The 16008-nt window shown below is 38.7% G+C and overlaps 1 protein-coding gene across 2 annotated transcripts in view; it reads right to left on the bottom strand.

Annotated features, from left to right (window-relative positions):
- Window positions 1-16008, bottom strand: part of SPTLC2 (serine palmitoyltransferase long chain base subunit 2) — a 75784-nt gene that overhangs the window by 18597 nt on the left and 41179 nt on the right. The window lies entirely within an intron of this gene.

The following is a 16008-nucleotide window of genomic DNA, read 5'->3' as shown; positions in this document are numbered from 1 at the left end:
TTCCTTTAGTAAGCTTGATTTTTATTTTTATTTTTTATTCTAAGAAAAACTAAAATTTGTTTTGTTCTGGGAAAGCATTTGTACAAGGGAGGGAAAGTTTTATTATATTGCCTGGATTGTGGCTGTCAGGAGAGAAGAGGACAATAAACCTGCCCAAGTAAGCAATCTTATAAAATTCATAGCCCTCTGTAAGAATTCTGTAAGGATTTGTGAAGATGTAGTCTGACAATAGCACACTGCCTCTGGTAAGACTCAGTATGTGTCTAAGAAGATATAGGTTTTGTTAACAAGGTTGTCTGGTGCATATTAAAGACATGTTTTAAACCACTGCAAGAAGTTTATAGCAAGTTAATATCAGATCCATATGGCATCTTTAAGATGAAAACACTCCATTAATTCTTTGTGGAGAACTTACTTTCAGTCTCTTTTGTAATTTGCTTCACACTGTTTTTCAAGCTAGTCCCATTTTATGAACTCTTGCCAGCACAGAGGCATTGCAGGTGAGACACATTATTATATTAACTACTGATAGATATGCCATCATTTATTTGTGGCAGGATCATTTCTCTTTGTAGAGCTTATTTCAGTCAAGGAAGGGATTTACCTGGCAGTAAGTTAACCCTCACAAATACGACAGCTTTACTGATAATAGCATGACCTCAGCAGATATACTTTGCTCGGAAGGCTATGCACAGAATGGGATAAAGAAGGGACCAAGGTGGGTCATTTCACCAAACCTCTCTGCCAAAGCAGGGTCATCCTAGAGCACATTGTATAGGATTGTATCCAGACATTTCTGTAGTCCCTCCAGTGAGGGAGACTCCACAGCCTCTGTGGGTAATCTGTTACAGTGCTCAGTCACCTGCACGGTAAAGAAGTTCTTCCTCATTCAGGTGGAACCTCCTGTGCATCAGTTTCTGCCTATTGCCCCTTTTCCTGTTCTTGGTACCACTGAGAAGAGCCTGGATCCTTCATCTTGACATCTTCCCTTCAGACACTCGTGTACACTGACGAGGTCCCCTCTCAGCTGTCTCTTCTCAAGGCTGAACAGGCCTGGCTTCCTCAGCCTGTCCTTATTAGAGAGATGCTCTGGTCCCTTAATCATCTTTGTTGCCCTCCAATGGACCTGTTCCAGGAGCTCCAAGTCTCTCTTGTACTGAGGAGCCCAGAACTGGACACAGCACTCCAGATGTGCCTCACCAGGGCTAAATAGAGGAGCAGGATCACCTCCCTCAACCTGCTGGCAATGCTCTTCCTACTGCAGCTCAGGATATCACTGGCCTTCTTGCCCACAAGGAAGGGCACACTGCTGGCTCATTCACAGCTTGCCCACCAGCACCCCCTCGTCCTTCACAGAGCTGCTTCTGAACAGGTTGGCCCTGATGGAAAGCAGCATGAATATAGTGTGAAAGGAGATCAAAGCAGCAGATCTCACTCTCCTTATTCAGAAAATAATCTTAAAGGCATTTTATAACCTAAGCACTAATGTTTACTGACTGTTGTGTAGAATAAAAAGAGCTTGTGGAAAGGGTAGGTTCTGTAGCATCCACCATTGTTCCCAACCTACAACCCAATTTTACAGAAATTCTTGACCATGTAAGCTTACTAAAATTTTTAGCAGACATGGATAAAATTAAAAGTCCTCCATCATAGAAAACAAACCAACCAAAAAAAAAAAAAAAAATCACAATACACTACAAATGCATAGAGAACAATGTGATGTCGTTGTGTCCTGTTCCCCAAACAGATGATGGCTAAATACAACCTACACAGAAAAGATATAGACCAGGCTGCAATATTCTGTGTTTGTTTTTCTGAGAGCACCACCATCAATGACACAGAAGATAAAGAACTATTTCATTAAACATGGATAGTGCTTTTTCTCCAGATACCTTGCTATCAACAGGCCAAACGGAGGACAATAAGATATAACTTCTATTTCAAAAAGCCTATATTTTCAGACATTGGGAAGTGCTTAAATAAAGTAAACTGACAAGGAGAAACTTGGTTACATATATCTTCCTCTAAAAGTTTGTTTCTTCAAGTCAGAGTGATGCTATTATACAATCAAGCTTGTAAATTTTTCCACATTAAAACCCCCTTGTTTTTGCAAAGGCTTATACTTCCATTCTGTTTATTATTCCTACATTTCTATCTTTTGGTTGGCTGTTTCAGTGAAAGACATAATTCAGCATATTCTGTTTTGGAAACAAGCATTTTTCAAATCTCAACCAGGAATTCAATATTCTTCTGCTGATTTAACAGATTCTCCACTAAGCTTTCAGAAGCTAAGTTGCCTCCCAAGGGCTTATGAAGATCTGTTGCAATGTTAACATAATAAGTCAAGTTGTTTTCTGGACACTATACTTGTAAATACCTCATCATTAAAAAAAAAAAAAAAAAAAAATCAACATAACAGCCAATTTCTTCTTTTTTCTGAGAAGACATAAAAGCACTAATACCCTTTTACTGCCATGAACATGTTTTTCAAAGAGGACACAGAAAAATCCCCTCTTGAAGGCTTCTCCTGAAAAGCAGAAGTCACACATGACTTCTAAAAATATTTCCATGATGAAAAAAAATAGCAAAATATTTTTAGATTTGCCAACCAACAGAAAGGACAAGCACAACTTACGACTATCTGACTGGAAGCAAGGGTCAGATTAGAAACAAAGTAGTACCCGTTAGGGGCTACAGTGAGTAACTTAAAACCAGAGAAAGTAAAGTGAGATTTTAAACCAAAAAACACTGGAACACTGAAAAAAATTCCATTTCAACAGTGAGTAAATGCCAAAACTTTTACCTTTTAAGGAAAATTTGCACTAAGGGGGACAGGGAGAGCACAATGTCATTAAAAATGCTGTAATGGATGTTTAAGGACATAGTATGTGCTGATTTCGAGCTGATTTTAAGATGCTTGTAACACCATCTGTAAGAAAGTAGACTCATGACAGGAACTCACAGCCCAAGGCAGAAAGAAAGACCAACAGTGATTCACCTGCACAACTCACCCAAAGGCATCACTCACCCATACAATAACTGAAAGGTAGCCTCCTACAGCAACCTCTTCTGCCAGCCTAAAAAAAGTGATTTACAACAGCTCATAAAAAAAGATGGCGGTATAAAGCAAAGTTTTGCTGGTTTCTTCTAAGAGATCACCCTATAAAAGACCACCCTATAAAAGACAAAGAAAATTTTATTTTACATTACTTACAGATTTCTTATCTTTCAGAATACTTTCTCTATCTCATTAAGTTCCAGGGACAAGGTAGCTCCACATGTTTCAGTCTGCTTCCTCCAAGTTTGCTCATGTGAACACTGCATCACTGCTAATATTTGCAGTAAGAATTTTACATCCTCCACTTCAGATGCTGTCTACAGATTTTCATTACAGATCTTCAGAAAAGTATAATATACAATTATACAATGTAACCTGAGATTGCACAGAGACATGTTTAAATGTATGGGCCAGAATACTATATTTTACATTAGAAAGCACCAGCTCACATCAGCAAATGCCAAGAGAACCTGCCAGAACAATGAGAAACCTCAAGAAAAGTAATTAGAATAATTCCTTAACTCAGTGCTATTATATTACTGTTTAATAGCTCAAACTTTAGTATTCAGCAAACCAGTACAAAGACAAAATCAACTCCCTGGATTTTTTCCACAGGGCTGATGGGGAATCCAGGTTCAAAGCCAATTCAGGAATGGGAAGAGCCTTTGGGCTGCATGTCTCAAGCCCAGGGTCACCAGAAGGACGGGGCAACTTCCACTAGAGGCTGCACCCCAGGAGTCGCCAGCCACGCTACCTGCTCACAGCATGTGCTCCCCACAAAAGGGCTGCACCACAGCACGGCAAGGCTGTGCTTCATTCGCCCAGGAGATGCTAAGGGGACAGCTGAGTTAAGTTATTTATTCTTCTGACATACTTGCATGCTTCCCAAGTTCACCGCTCAGGAGAGAAACTACAAATAACACGGGAGGAGAAGCCCGGTTTAGGAGTCAGCGCACTTGAAAGCGTGGTCGAGGAAATCAAAAGATGGTTGCAAGCTCACGTTCGTTGGCCATATGGCAGCAGCATTAGCAGCGTTTTATTTTAGGAGAAGCAGTGAAGGGCTTGGCTCCTGACCATTCTCAGTTAACCCCATGACTGTGGCTTTTAACAACACTGTATGCAAGGGATTTGCCGGGATTATGTGGGTACTCAGTATGGAGATGCTATAGAGGTGATGCTAAAAATGCTCAGTGCTTTAAAGGAGAGAGGAAAACAGCGAAATCTGATTTTAAAAATTGGCAATAATAATAGAATAGTAATAGAATCAGGAATGGAAAAAGAAGAAAAATTATGGCTGATATTCTTGGCATTAAAATGTATCAGAGAAACAAAATTTATGGTAATATTAAGTATCCATCATTGCATTTGCTATCAAACTAAATAGTTCCAGTGGAGTCTAAAGGCATGCCAAAAAACAGCTGGGTGCATGTACAGTGTACTCACTGAGTTTATATATACTGGTGAGATTGAAGCCTTTGGCATATTCCAGAGCCCAGAGGAGTATTTTTATATTTGCACTTTCTGATTTTGTTTGCAACTACCAGCTGCATTTAGAGAACTCCAAGGCAGCCTGCTCTCCCCATGAACCTTATTATAAAATGATGTGGCTCTCATCGAGAAGAGATCATGTCGCTTGATGTGACTGGAAAGATGCAATCTGTTAGAATCACAGAATGGCGTGGGTTGGCAGGGACCTTAATGATCATCTAGTTCCAACACCCCTGCCATAAGCAGGGATACCTTTCACTAGACCAGGTTGCTCGGAGCCCCATCCAGCCTGGCCTGGAATGATTTCAGGGATGGGCCATCCACCACTTCTCTGGGCAACCTGAGCCTGTGTTCTACCACCCTTGTTGTAAAAAATTTCTTCCTTCTATCTAGTCTGAATTTGCCTTCTTGTAGTTTAAAACTATCGCCCCTTGTCGTACCGCAACAGGTCCTACCAAAAAGTTTGTCCCCATCTATCTCATGAGCTCCCTTTAAGTACAGAAAGACCACAATGGAGGCAATTTGCCAGAGGATCCTACTAATTGTTCAAAATAGCACATGTTTCACAGTTTATTATTCTATTAATAGAAACTCTGTGTTGGTGACCACAAAAGAGCTTCACTGATCTGGCTGCATATGCACTTCAAATACCGCAGCAGTAGCACTGCCCAACCTTGCTGCAGCCAATAAAATAGTAATTGTAATAACAGGGTAAGTCTGATTTCTTCATACTGCCCTGATCTCTGTATCATTTAAACTTCTCTAGAGCAGTGACAATATGTGTACAGCAGTGAGCACAACAGTCTTAGCTCATGTCAAAGGGTTTCTGTAGTATGGGGACACAAAGATGTTACAAAATGCCGCTGTAATAAAATCAGCTAAAATGGCTGCTCCTCTGTGCACAGCCATGACAGTATTATAATTATTTGATTAGTAATCTTTTGCCTCAAACAGCAGGCTTCATCAAGTGAGCAGAGAGACTTTGAAATAAGATACATATGCTAAAGAGACCAGCATGAATAAACATTGAGGAGTTAGTAAAAGCAATATTAAAACGAATTGATTTAAACTGAGCCAATGTTTATCAAACTACAGGAGTCAGCTTTTCTACAGCAAAAACACTCTTTATAAGATCCTGAAAATTCAAGCTTTAAAGAGAAAGTTTAAACCAGTAGAATTCTACTGATCCTACAGAAAAAAAGATGGGTTAGCAGTTCATCCTGCCTCAAATCTGGCCAACACTGGCTCCTAAAATGAGCATAAACCAAACATCTAGCAATAGTTGCAAATACATAAAATGAGTTAATTCCATTAGAGATGTTGATAGCTCCTGAAACTTAGAAATTATTAATCCATAGTCATTAAAATGGAAGGAAAATTATTTCTTGATAACCCAATTCTTTAATTATCTTGTCTGCATGTAGGTTTAATCCTCTGGATGCATATACATCATTAGTAATCAACTTCTCTAATTTTTGCCTTTGTAGTTGGCACAATTGTATAGCAACCTTTCCCCCATGTGATTGAAACAAGGCTAATGGTCAGCCTGACCTGTGTCCTTTACAGTCTCTCAACTACAGAATTCAGTAATATACTCAGGACTCAAAGGAAGGTTATTATGCATGAAAATAACACACCAAGTGTTAAGAAAGGTCAATCTAAAAATCCACAGCATAGAAGACTCCAAGCACTCCCTATCATTACAATTAGCCAAGAGTGGGTCTGAGTCTTCAAAACATACATGAATAGAGGGCTACTTTATCAAACTTAAGATCACTATCACATACTGTACCAGTGGCAGAGATTCTGATGATGTCACAACTGAAATGTAAAATTGATTGACCTGCAGGTGTCTGAAAGACATTTTTAAGTTATCTTGGGCTATGTTAGAATAGTTTAGAAGAGCATGCTTCCACTACTAGAGAAGACTTCTTCTTAGGAACCAGTCCCAATAGTTCATGGAGTGACTGAGCCCTTCAACAAGACTTAATTGCCCTCCATTTCTGGAAGTTTCAGTCCTGAAGTACAAAACTTTAATAAATCTAAAATGCAAGAAGGTAATATTTTGACGTGGACAAAAATCAAACATCACCAGGAAGAAAAACTATTACTAAAAGTTGTCAGTCATTCCTCTGCAGCAATATCATCAAAAAAGTAATCCTCACAGAAGGAAACTGACTGCAGCCCTGATGAGGCAGGTAAGTATAGTAGAAATGAAAACTGGAATTGCCTAAGAGAAGAAGTTTTTTTACGGAAGGAAACAGCTTTATTGGACTGCTTTGGTACTTCAGGACTACATGGTGACTGAACACAGAAAATGGCATCTCAAAGACACAAGAGGCAAGGCAGATGCAAGAACCTATCTAAACAATGGGTAAATTTGTAAGACAGTAATCAAATAGCTACTCCAGAACTGCTGAGCAAGGGACATGTGACAGCTTGTACATGGCACAAAACAGCCAGCTTGGCAAGGTAGGAATGTCCCCTTGGATCTTGTCTGCTTACCAGTTAGCACATCCTTTATAAGTGTGACAGTGTTGTACACATGAGAATCATTCAACTCCAGAGAGAGGTTCCAAATGCTTTTATGATCTCCTGATGTGATTCTGCACAATCAGATCTGAGAGTATGTAATGTATCTATGGTCTGCCCAAGAAATGAGATGCTAGAATTATCCTCACCTGGCCAGGTCTAGTAGGATGGGCTAACTGACACGTTGTATTGGCTTGCCCAAGACCATCAGAAGAAATCTTATCAGAGGACAAGTCAACTTCTCCGACCACAGGCTGGAACTATCCATAAGCAAACAAACATAAATCACCTATGGAGCATCAGGAACTGGTATAATCACAAATGTCAATACAGTGAGGTCATTTGAAGATGCATCTTGCACAGACAATGACTCTGGAAACATCCACTCTGCACCCTTCTTATAGCACTGAAAAAGGTTTTTGTGGAATGTAAAAGAAGCTCTGCAGGTTTATTATCCTCTGCATAGAACTATAAAACGTCCCATGTGGTGAAAATAGCTGTTACTGGCACAGAAGGTACCACTTTCACTTTTCACAAATCCTTTGGATTGGAATAGATGTCCTGAAATCACAGTCCAACTGGCCTGCTCAAGCAGGATCTGCTAGAGCAGGTTGCCCAGAACTGGGTCTACATGGGGTTTTGATTGTCTCCACAGATGGAGACTCTACAGCCTCCGTGAGCAACATGTTCCAATGTTTGAGCACCCTCACAATCTGAGTTTTCAGAAACTCTTTCCCTCTTCAGTAAATCCTAAAATTATCAGAGATTTACATTTTACTAGCGGCAGAAAACATTACACACATTAATTAACATGCGCTAAAATTACACACTCAGTTCTACCTTATACTGTAAGCTGTCTTCCACAACAGAGGATAAAATTTCAAGCCTATTGCTTTGAGAGACTAGTAGTAATGAGCACTCTGTAACTTTTGCTCATCAGCAAACTGTGTATATTAGATATGAGGCATTAGCCTAAATGGCTTGAAGCTGCTGAGGTATTTTGCCCAAAAAAGGTGAAAGTCTAAGCTGCCACACCCCAGAATAACACATATCCGCTTCTTATTTTCCTCTGGCTGCTAAACAGTGAGTCAAACTTGCCAGGATACTTTGCTCATTATATACAGAATTCTTGACTGAATTTTAGTAACAACTCAACATGGCTTCAGAGTTATTTTAACCTGTGGCCAATCCCCACATGCATGTCCAAACTGCATAGCCACAGAAATAACAAGCATAGCAGTGCCAGGTTCAAAGTGTTTTCTCTTTACAGCTAAATCTAAGATAAATGTTATTCATGCCACATTGTGCAAATATAACTGCAAGGATCCATAACTCTAAAACCAGAAGTGGTAGGAAAGTAAGAACTAGTAATGACAGCGGTATTACCGCCATCTCAGCCCAAATAAAGGCTGAAATGTTTTGCAAAGTTAGTTGATGACACTTTCCTCTGCAGCAACTAGCCTCTAAAAAGATATCAGAAGAACTTGTCAAGAATAAGCTTTATCATGGTGTTGCTGTGATTACATTTTTTAAATTAAAGCAAGAAATGGAAGAAATTTCTAAACCAAAACCAGTAATGTGTGACAAAAGAATTTAAAATAGTGTTCTGAAATAAAATCTGGAAGTAGGGACCAGCCAACATTCTCAACAAATCAGACACTATAGGAAGTCATATGCAATATGTTCTGCTCACAAACATTTAAACCTGTCTTACAGTTATAATTTAGACATTATGAGAACCAAAACTCCCTCTCCCCTCCAAGACTCATGCAGACATTTCTGTTTAATAATCACCATTGGCTCAGATGTTTATTTCTGTCAGGGCACAAGAACTGAGCCTGAATGTATCATATAATTAAACAGTATCATAAAATTAAACAGGTTAGAAGAAGAAATAATACTTTGGCTAGGACACCAAGAAAAAGAAGTAGCTGCCAGGAGAACAAATTAGCTAGTGAACTACCTAACAGCAGCCTGAACTTTTCCTTATAGATGTAAGCTGACTACTTGGCAAGCTTTCAGAAAAAGAACCCACCTCCCTGAAGCTACAGCAACAAACACGTAAGTACAACCGGTTCTTGAGAAAAATCCTTTAATAATATGCTCTGTTCTTACTGCTAGGTGAGAACTACACTAACAGTCTTTGGGTGGTAAAGTAAAATAACTGGTGCCAATTACACCTGAAATACTAAAGGTTTCCATCATTATTTTTTCAAGCTCTCCCTCAAGAGATTATTGGAACTTACCTTGCAGCAAGAATTAGTTCTGAAAAAATCCTATACACTATCTTGCTTTCTGAAATCTTCCTTAGAGATACATCTAAAAGCCAGTAAAAAGCAAAAATTTTGTGACTGGGTTTGGGGTTTAACCATGACACCAAACACAGGGAAGTGTGCCATTTATATAAACAATCTTTATTTCTTATTTTCTACCATCTGGACATGAAGCTTTTACGTCACCCATTGGTACCAAACAGCCACAGCCTTGCCAGGGCCATGTAATTTATCACAACCAGATGGTGTGCTGTCAATAAAGGAGGGGCTGCTATCATTCCAGGGCAGAATAATTACCTTTCCTTTGAACCAAGGACAATGTTTTCAATAAAAACCCAAAGCTGTTTAATGCAACTTCCAGTCTGTCAAGACTCCCACTGTGCAGCTCCAGGATTCATTAGAATCACAGAAGTGAAGGAGACCATTTGTTAAAAATATAGCACAAGTATTTCAGAGGACATTGATGACACACAATTAAAAAAAAAAAACCCTGAACAGTAGAGACATTTTGAATCTTCTTTAAAAGATTCAAAGATTTTAGTGTAGACTTTTCTCATCACAAATTTTACAGGAAAAGTAGCTGCACTGCATTAAAATGCCACCTATGTCCCAGGCCTTTTAAGTCAACCATGCAAGATACTGACTGCTCTGCTATGCACTTCTTGCATCTCAAAAACCAGAGCAGCAACATTTATCCTGGGAGGAAGACTAATAGGTAAAGGTTGCTCAGCATAGAGAACTAAAAGGTAACTAACAAGCAAAGCTAAAGAAGAACAGGAAGCTGTCTCTCACATACCAAAACACTACTAGGCTGACACGCTGCCATCTGGAAACACATGGCAAACATAGCGCAGTAATTCAGAGGACTGGACCTCGCAGTGTAATTAAACAAGTTACAATACAACCAAATGGTAACTTCACTTTGAGCAATGCAAGAAACTGGACGATTTTCACTGCATACTAGATTTCCCCTCGAGTTTCAAACCCCGCCAAAGAAAAAGCAGTAATTATTTGAACACTCAAAGTGTTTTCTGAGCCTACTTCCAAGCCAAAAATTGACTTTCAACTTGCCCTTCTTTCAACAGTACATATTTAATGAAGTGGTTAAGAAACACATCCTTTTTTCATAACACCAGAACATTTTGTTCATCTCAAAAAAGTAGAATAACTCTCTAGCTTGGGAAATTAAACACGAGCTGGAAGCCAAAGTGTGACCATTTCCAGGAATTACATCTAACAGAATAGAACAGAAATGTTCACGTAGTTTCAGTTCCACAGTGGTAACAAACATATTAAAAGATGGCTTAGCTCAGTTTACTTTTGACTGACCTCTCTAACTCAGATCAAATCAGTTTGTTCTTTTCTTCATGCAGCAGTTGCCTAAAGGATGATATTATAGATTCTATTACATTTCACATGTGATTTATAGACTTAGAAGAAAAATATATTCAGGGAAAACGTGATAGTAAATAAAAAAACCAAACAACCACAACAACTGAACAGCATTTAAGACTTGTGCAAAGTCTTAGCTGACAAATTTCTGTTTATCAGCTCCAGAAGCTGCAGTTAGTAGCTGATGACTTAACATCCAGAAGACCTCGACTCATTAAAAAAGGGTAGAAGACAAAACATAATCCTTTGGTTCTCCCAAGAAGCACAGTTATGTGCACGTACAAAAATCTTCACAGGGAAAGAATAAGTTGTCTTTCTGTGTAAATGAGCAAAGGTGGCTCTTATCTTAGGATACCAGGACCCAGGATACCAGAATTTCAAATATCACTGGAAAATGTTTGTTGCTCACTCTTAATGAGCACATGCAATGGGGACGTAACACAATGGAGACAGAAACTGATAAACTTCCACAGACACACATATACAGATCTATTTTTACTAACACAAATCGTCTCAGATTTTAAGCATGTCTTGCACCTATGCAGTAGCCTTCAAAGGAGATTTTGCAGGCTTTTCCAAAGCCCAGACACAGGTGCACATCAACTCACACTCAGTGTGCTAGGAGGCATACAAGAAAAAGCTCAATGCCCTTTACAAGTTAGAGGGTCTTGTTTGTTTTCCAACACACGACAATTAGTCTCACCTTGACAACAAAACATTTTTACTGTTCTTGTTTTGTACAATATTGTTATCTCCCACTCTGCCATACTACACAGAGAGTATACTACAAAATAATCTTTTTTAAGATTCCCCGATAGCTATAAAACATTAGTGTTGCCACTACTATTAAAGCCATCTTAATGAAAAAGCAGAGAAAACGGAAATCAGTCAATCCCCAATCAAGCTAAAGGCAACTGGAGGCATTCATCTTTACATGAAGAAAATACATTCAGAACCACCAATATCAACTGACGCACAGTAGCTGGAAAAAGAAAGCCAAAGAACATAGGCTACACTGCAGCACAGATGATCAGCTGCTATTTATGTCAGCACTTACACCAAGGCAGAACCAGACTGAACCTTCCTCTTGATCAATCTGCTCCAGTAAGTGACTGAAGAAGTGATATCAGCTTCTAATTAACACTGTATTAAAATCATGTAATACAACTCTAAGGACAAACATGTCTGAACAGTTTTCATGTAGGTTTTATTATGACTCTTCCTTCTAAGTTGCAATTTAGATTTCCTAATTAAACTTAATTTTCTAGAGCCAGCAACTGAAATCAATCTATTTTATTAACTGAAACACCTTAGTCCTTCTTGACACAGAATGACTTGGCATCTGCACTGAGATGTAATTAAATGAAACAGGAGAACACACCCCAGAAGAGCCCACAACTAACAAAAAACACAAGGCACCAATGACCAATTTTGCTGAGCTTTGTGTGAGCTGTAATGAAGTGAATTTCAGTACAGTTCTGGGGAATAGAGATTTTTAAAGGCTCCACTGGTATGCAGCATTATCGGTTGCATATTGACTAGCATTTTAAAAAATACCAGATATTTTCAGCATTCTGATAAAAATACAGCCAATCGAATACACCAACTATTTCAATGGATGAACTTTCAAATCTCCCCTGTTTAAAATACTGCTCCACAACAGGACCAACACACAACTCTTTGGTACATCCAAAAGACAGGATTATTTGTAATTTAATATGGAAACATTTCAGCTGTTTTAATACCAGGATAATTCCTACACAAGTTTGGCATTTGAGACATGCCACATATTTGTCACTGAAGTGCGTGAATTTTTGTGCTGTTATGTGAGGTTCATCAGTTGATGCCTTGGCCATAACAGTACCTCCTCCCACACATGGGCTCTCAGGTTGCTGAAGAGATCAGCCCTCTGAACATGGAGCTTTTTTATCAGACCATTTATTTGTTCTATAAGGTACATCCAGTCCTCAGGAGTTCACAGCTAAAGGGACACCAAAAGCCTAATCTGGCTGTAATTCAACAAAATGCATGTGTTTACATTTGTCAACCTTTAAAAGAGATCTTAAGAACCTCTGGGCTTGTAGCAGTAACCTTCACAAGGTTTAACACTTGAGCTGCAGTGCTTTCTACCCCAATTTTAAAAACTGCCCTGTCCCTATGTACAGATAAGAAAATGACACACAACAGGGATATGGAGCCATTACCATCTCAGACTCCCTGTGTGATAATCAGAGGAAATGATCTGCTGCCCTCAAGCAGTCTTTCAAGTCTGCACAAACATTACCTAAAGAACAGGGAAGTACTATTCAGCAAGACATACATCACCCCTAGGTAGGCCTGCTGCTGCGAAAGCTCTGCTGGACTGGTGGTTCTCTCAAAACCTGAAAACACCTGAGCTGCCAGAAAACTTGTGGTTACAGACAATATTCAAGGACTGCTGTGAAATCAATTTGGTATATCTGCATTTCATTTAAGCCTAACATGCAACAACTGTCACACAGCAAGCATTGATTTCTTTTTTTATAGGTCTGAATTACTAATAAGTTAGCATCAGGAAAAAACAAAACCAACCACACAAAATCCAATCCCTCTCCAAAAAGCAGCCCCAAATCCAACCACAATTCCCATTTACATTTATACAGGCATTCATCTTATGCAAGATGGCATGCAAAGTAAAATGGAATTCCTCTCATTGTTTAGTGTCAGCAGTCTCTTGATTCTAAAGATACAAGAACTATAAAATAGATCTACATTGCATAAACAATCTACTGGAGTTATCCATGTAAATGAGATCCCCATCCTCAAACATAATGCCAACTTGTATTTTATTTCAGTAACTCAGTTTCAAAAGATGGGAAGTCATAATACCATCTCTTGCCACTTCTCTGCATAGTCAAAATGCACTTTGAATTACAGAAACCTGCCTTTTTTAACACTTAGGGAAATCTAAAAAGACTGCTGGCTGCTGGTACCATCAGATTCCTTAATGACTACTAGAATCACGTGTACCTGATAATTTGCTTTTAAATTCTTTCCCCCAGTGCTAACTCAATGGTATAGCAGACACTGCAAAAAGAGCAACTGTCTCTAAAGTTCACACAACACAGAACTAGGGATCCCAAGCTCTCCATTTGTGTTTAGTGTGACTTTTCATAGGAAATCCACCTAGACAGAAGTAGGATTTGATGTCTTTGATGAAGAATGGATCCTGTCCAAGGCAACAACAACAAACAAAACCAAACCAAAACACTGCCTTCTGTCAGAAGGCTGTCAGAGAAACACACAAGCGCTTTCCACTTAAAGCAGAATTCAAGATAATGACTGGTTGATTAAGTTGGTAAAATTATCCATTAACTCTATTTTACCATTAAAAAAGAACAAGAAAGCAATGGCATGTGCCTGTGTATCTAAAAATCAGTAAGACTGTCTGAACACAAAATAATTTGATACGCGAACAATTGCATGGGAGCAGTTACATTTCATGGTCACATTACAGTCATCTCCTCTGATGTTTCAAGCCCTGTTACAGTGAGAGACTAGGCTCATGAGACCCAAAAGGGTTCCTTGACTCCAGCCCCACAAGCCATCACCATATTTTTCCACACAGATCTTTTCCAGGGGCTGAATTTCTACTGAAAGCAGCTTAAGTTCTCTCTAGAGTCGTCATACCTAAATAGATTAGCTATTCAAAGAAAATCCACTCTGATAGAAAGTGAGAACAAAAGCACACTACCAGCCACCTTCACTCTGAGACTAGCTGAAGGATCTACTGAAGAATAGCAGTATTGCCTGCAAGAATTCCCCTACCACCACCCCCCAAATCAATCCAGAAAGCCATTTCTGAAATGGAATTCACAATAGTTTTTCATGTTTGTTTATACCTTGATCACTGTATCTGGTTGCACTGCTGTCACATGACTAAAATTCCCTGCATCCTAACAATTATGATTTACAGTCATCTTTGTTTTGAAGGTGAAAGTATAAAGCATTGGTTCAGATCAATGGGTAATTTTAAAGTATGTGATTAGGGCTATCTCTCCAGAGCAAAGAAATTAAGTATGTGTTGCCTGGGTACATGTATTATCTAATATTATCTCAATCTACAAATTTATCACCAGGATTTGTGGGATTGTATTAACACATTCGCTTATACAGATTTTTTACTATCACAAATGCAGTAATGATAATAGCACTCATAATCATTAAAAAGACAGCCGTACATATCCTGTTTGACAGCTATTCTTGTGTCCTGCTGAGAAGAAAGAAAAGAAATGTGCCCTCCTCAGACTATTCTCATGAGCTAGTTATGGCACCTTCACCACAAAGTCAGAACCATGAAAAAATGATCTTTATATGGTTTCAGTAAAACTTACCTTGCCAAGTTAATTGAATTGTTGAAAAAAGCAAGCATTTAAAACCCATTTTCTTTTTATTATGATATCATGGACACTGAAATTTAAAAAGCACATCTTTGCTCTTAAAAGTCTCAAGAGAAAGCAAAAGTGAAGAAGACACATAACAAAGAAAGGCTCAAACCTTTGTACAGTACAAATAGGTTGGCAGGCCTTTATGGCAGACGGAAGCCACAGAGAGCAAAAACATCAGGAACACATACAAACACCACATTTCTTTAGAAGCTAAGGAATGTGCAAGCTTTGACAAAGCATATTATATTAAGGATGTTTATAATCTACTTCCATGGAGACAGTTCAGTAGCTTTAAAACATAGCAACAAAGAGCGTGAACTATATTTTCCATCTGTTTTGGGCAGACTGGTTTTTTACAATGGAAGCCAGTATCAAAGCTAATTGTTCCTTGGGATTTCAAACAGCAACACAAGGGGGTAAAGAAATCCTCTTTTCCTTTGCAGCACAAGAGAAGACAGAATATATGAATGGCTATTAAAAATATATACAAAAATAAGTGATGAAGACCACTTGTTTCAATCAGGAAGTGCTACACATAATGTAGCAGTCACCTAGTTTCAGCTAGTATTACTGTGTTTATTAATTGCAAAATATCATACAGATATAAAAAACCTTACAGAACAAAACAGATTATCATCTCCAGCTGAACATGTGCGATAAGAACAGCAAAGCAGCCACTTTCCACATTTTAAGACAGCTATAATCAAAATTGGAAAGATATGGTCTATATAAAACATGAAATCAGCTTTAGGTCAAGCATCAGGAGAACAAAAATGACAGCTTAGTAAGTACTTCTTTCACTTTCCAGAACACAGAGCAATTCCCCTTGTTTACCAGG

Source organism: Lichenostomus cassidix, chromosome 5, assembly GCF_008360975.1.
Source record: "Lichenostomus cassidix isolate B80296 chromosome 5, HeHo_3.0, whole genome shotgun sequence".
NCBI lineage: Eukaryota > Metazoa > Chordata > Aves > Passeriformes > Meliphagidae > Lichenostomus > Lichenostomus cassidix.
This window is presented reverse-complemented; position numbering and strand designations above follow the sequence as displayed.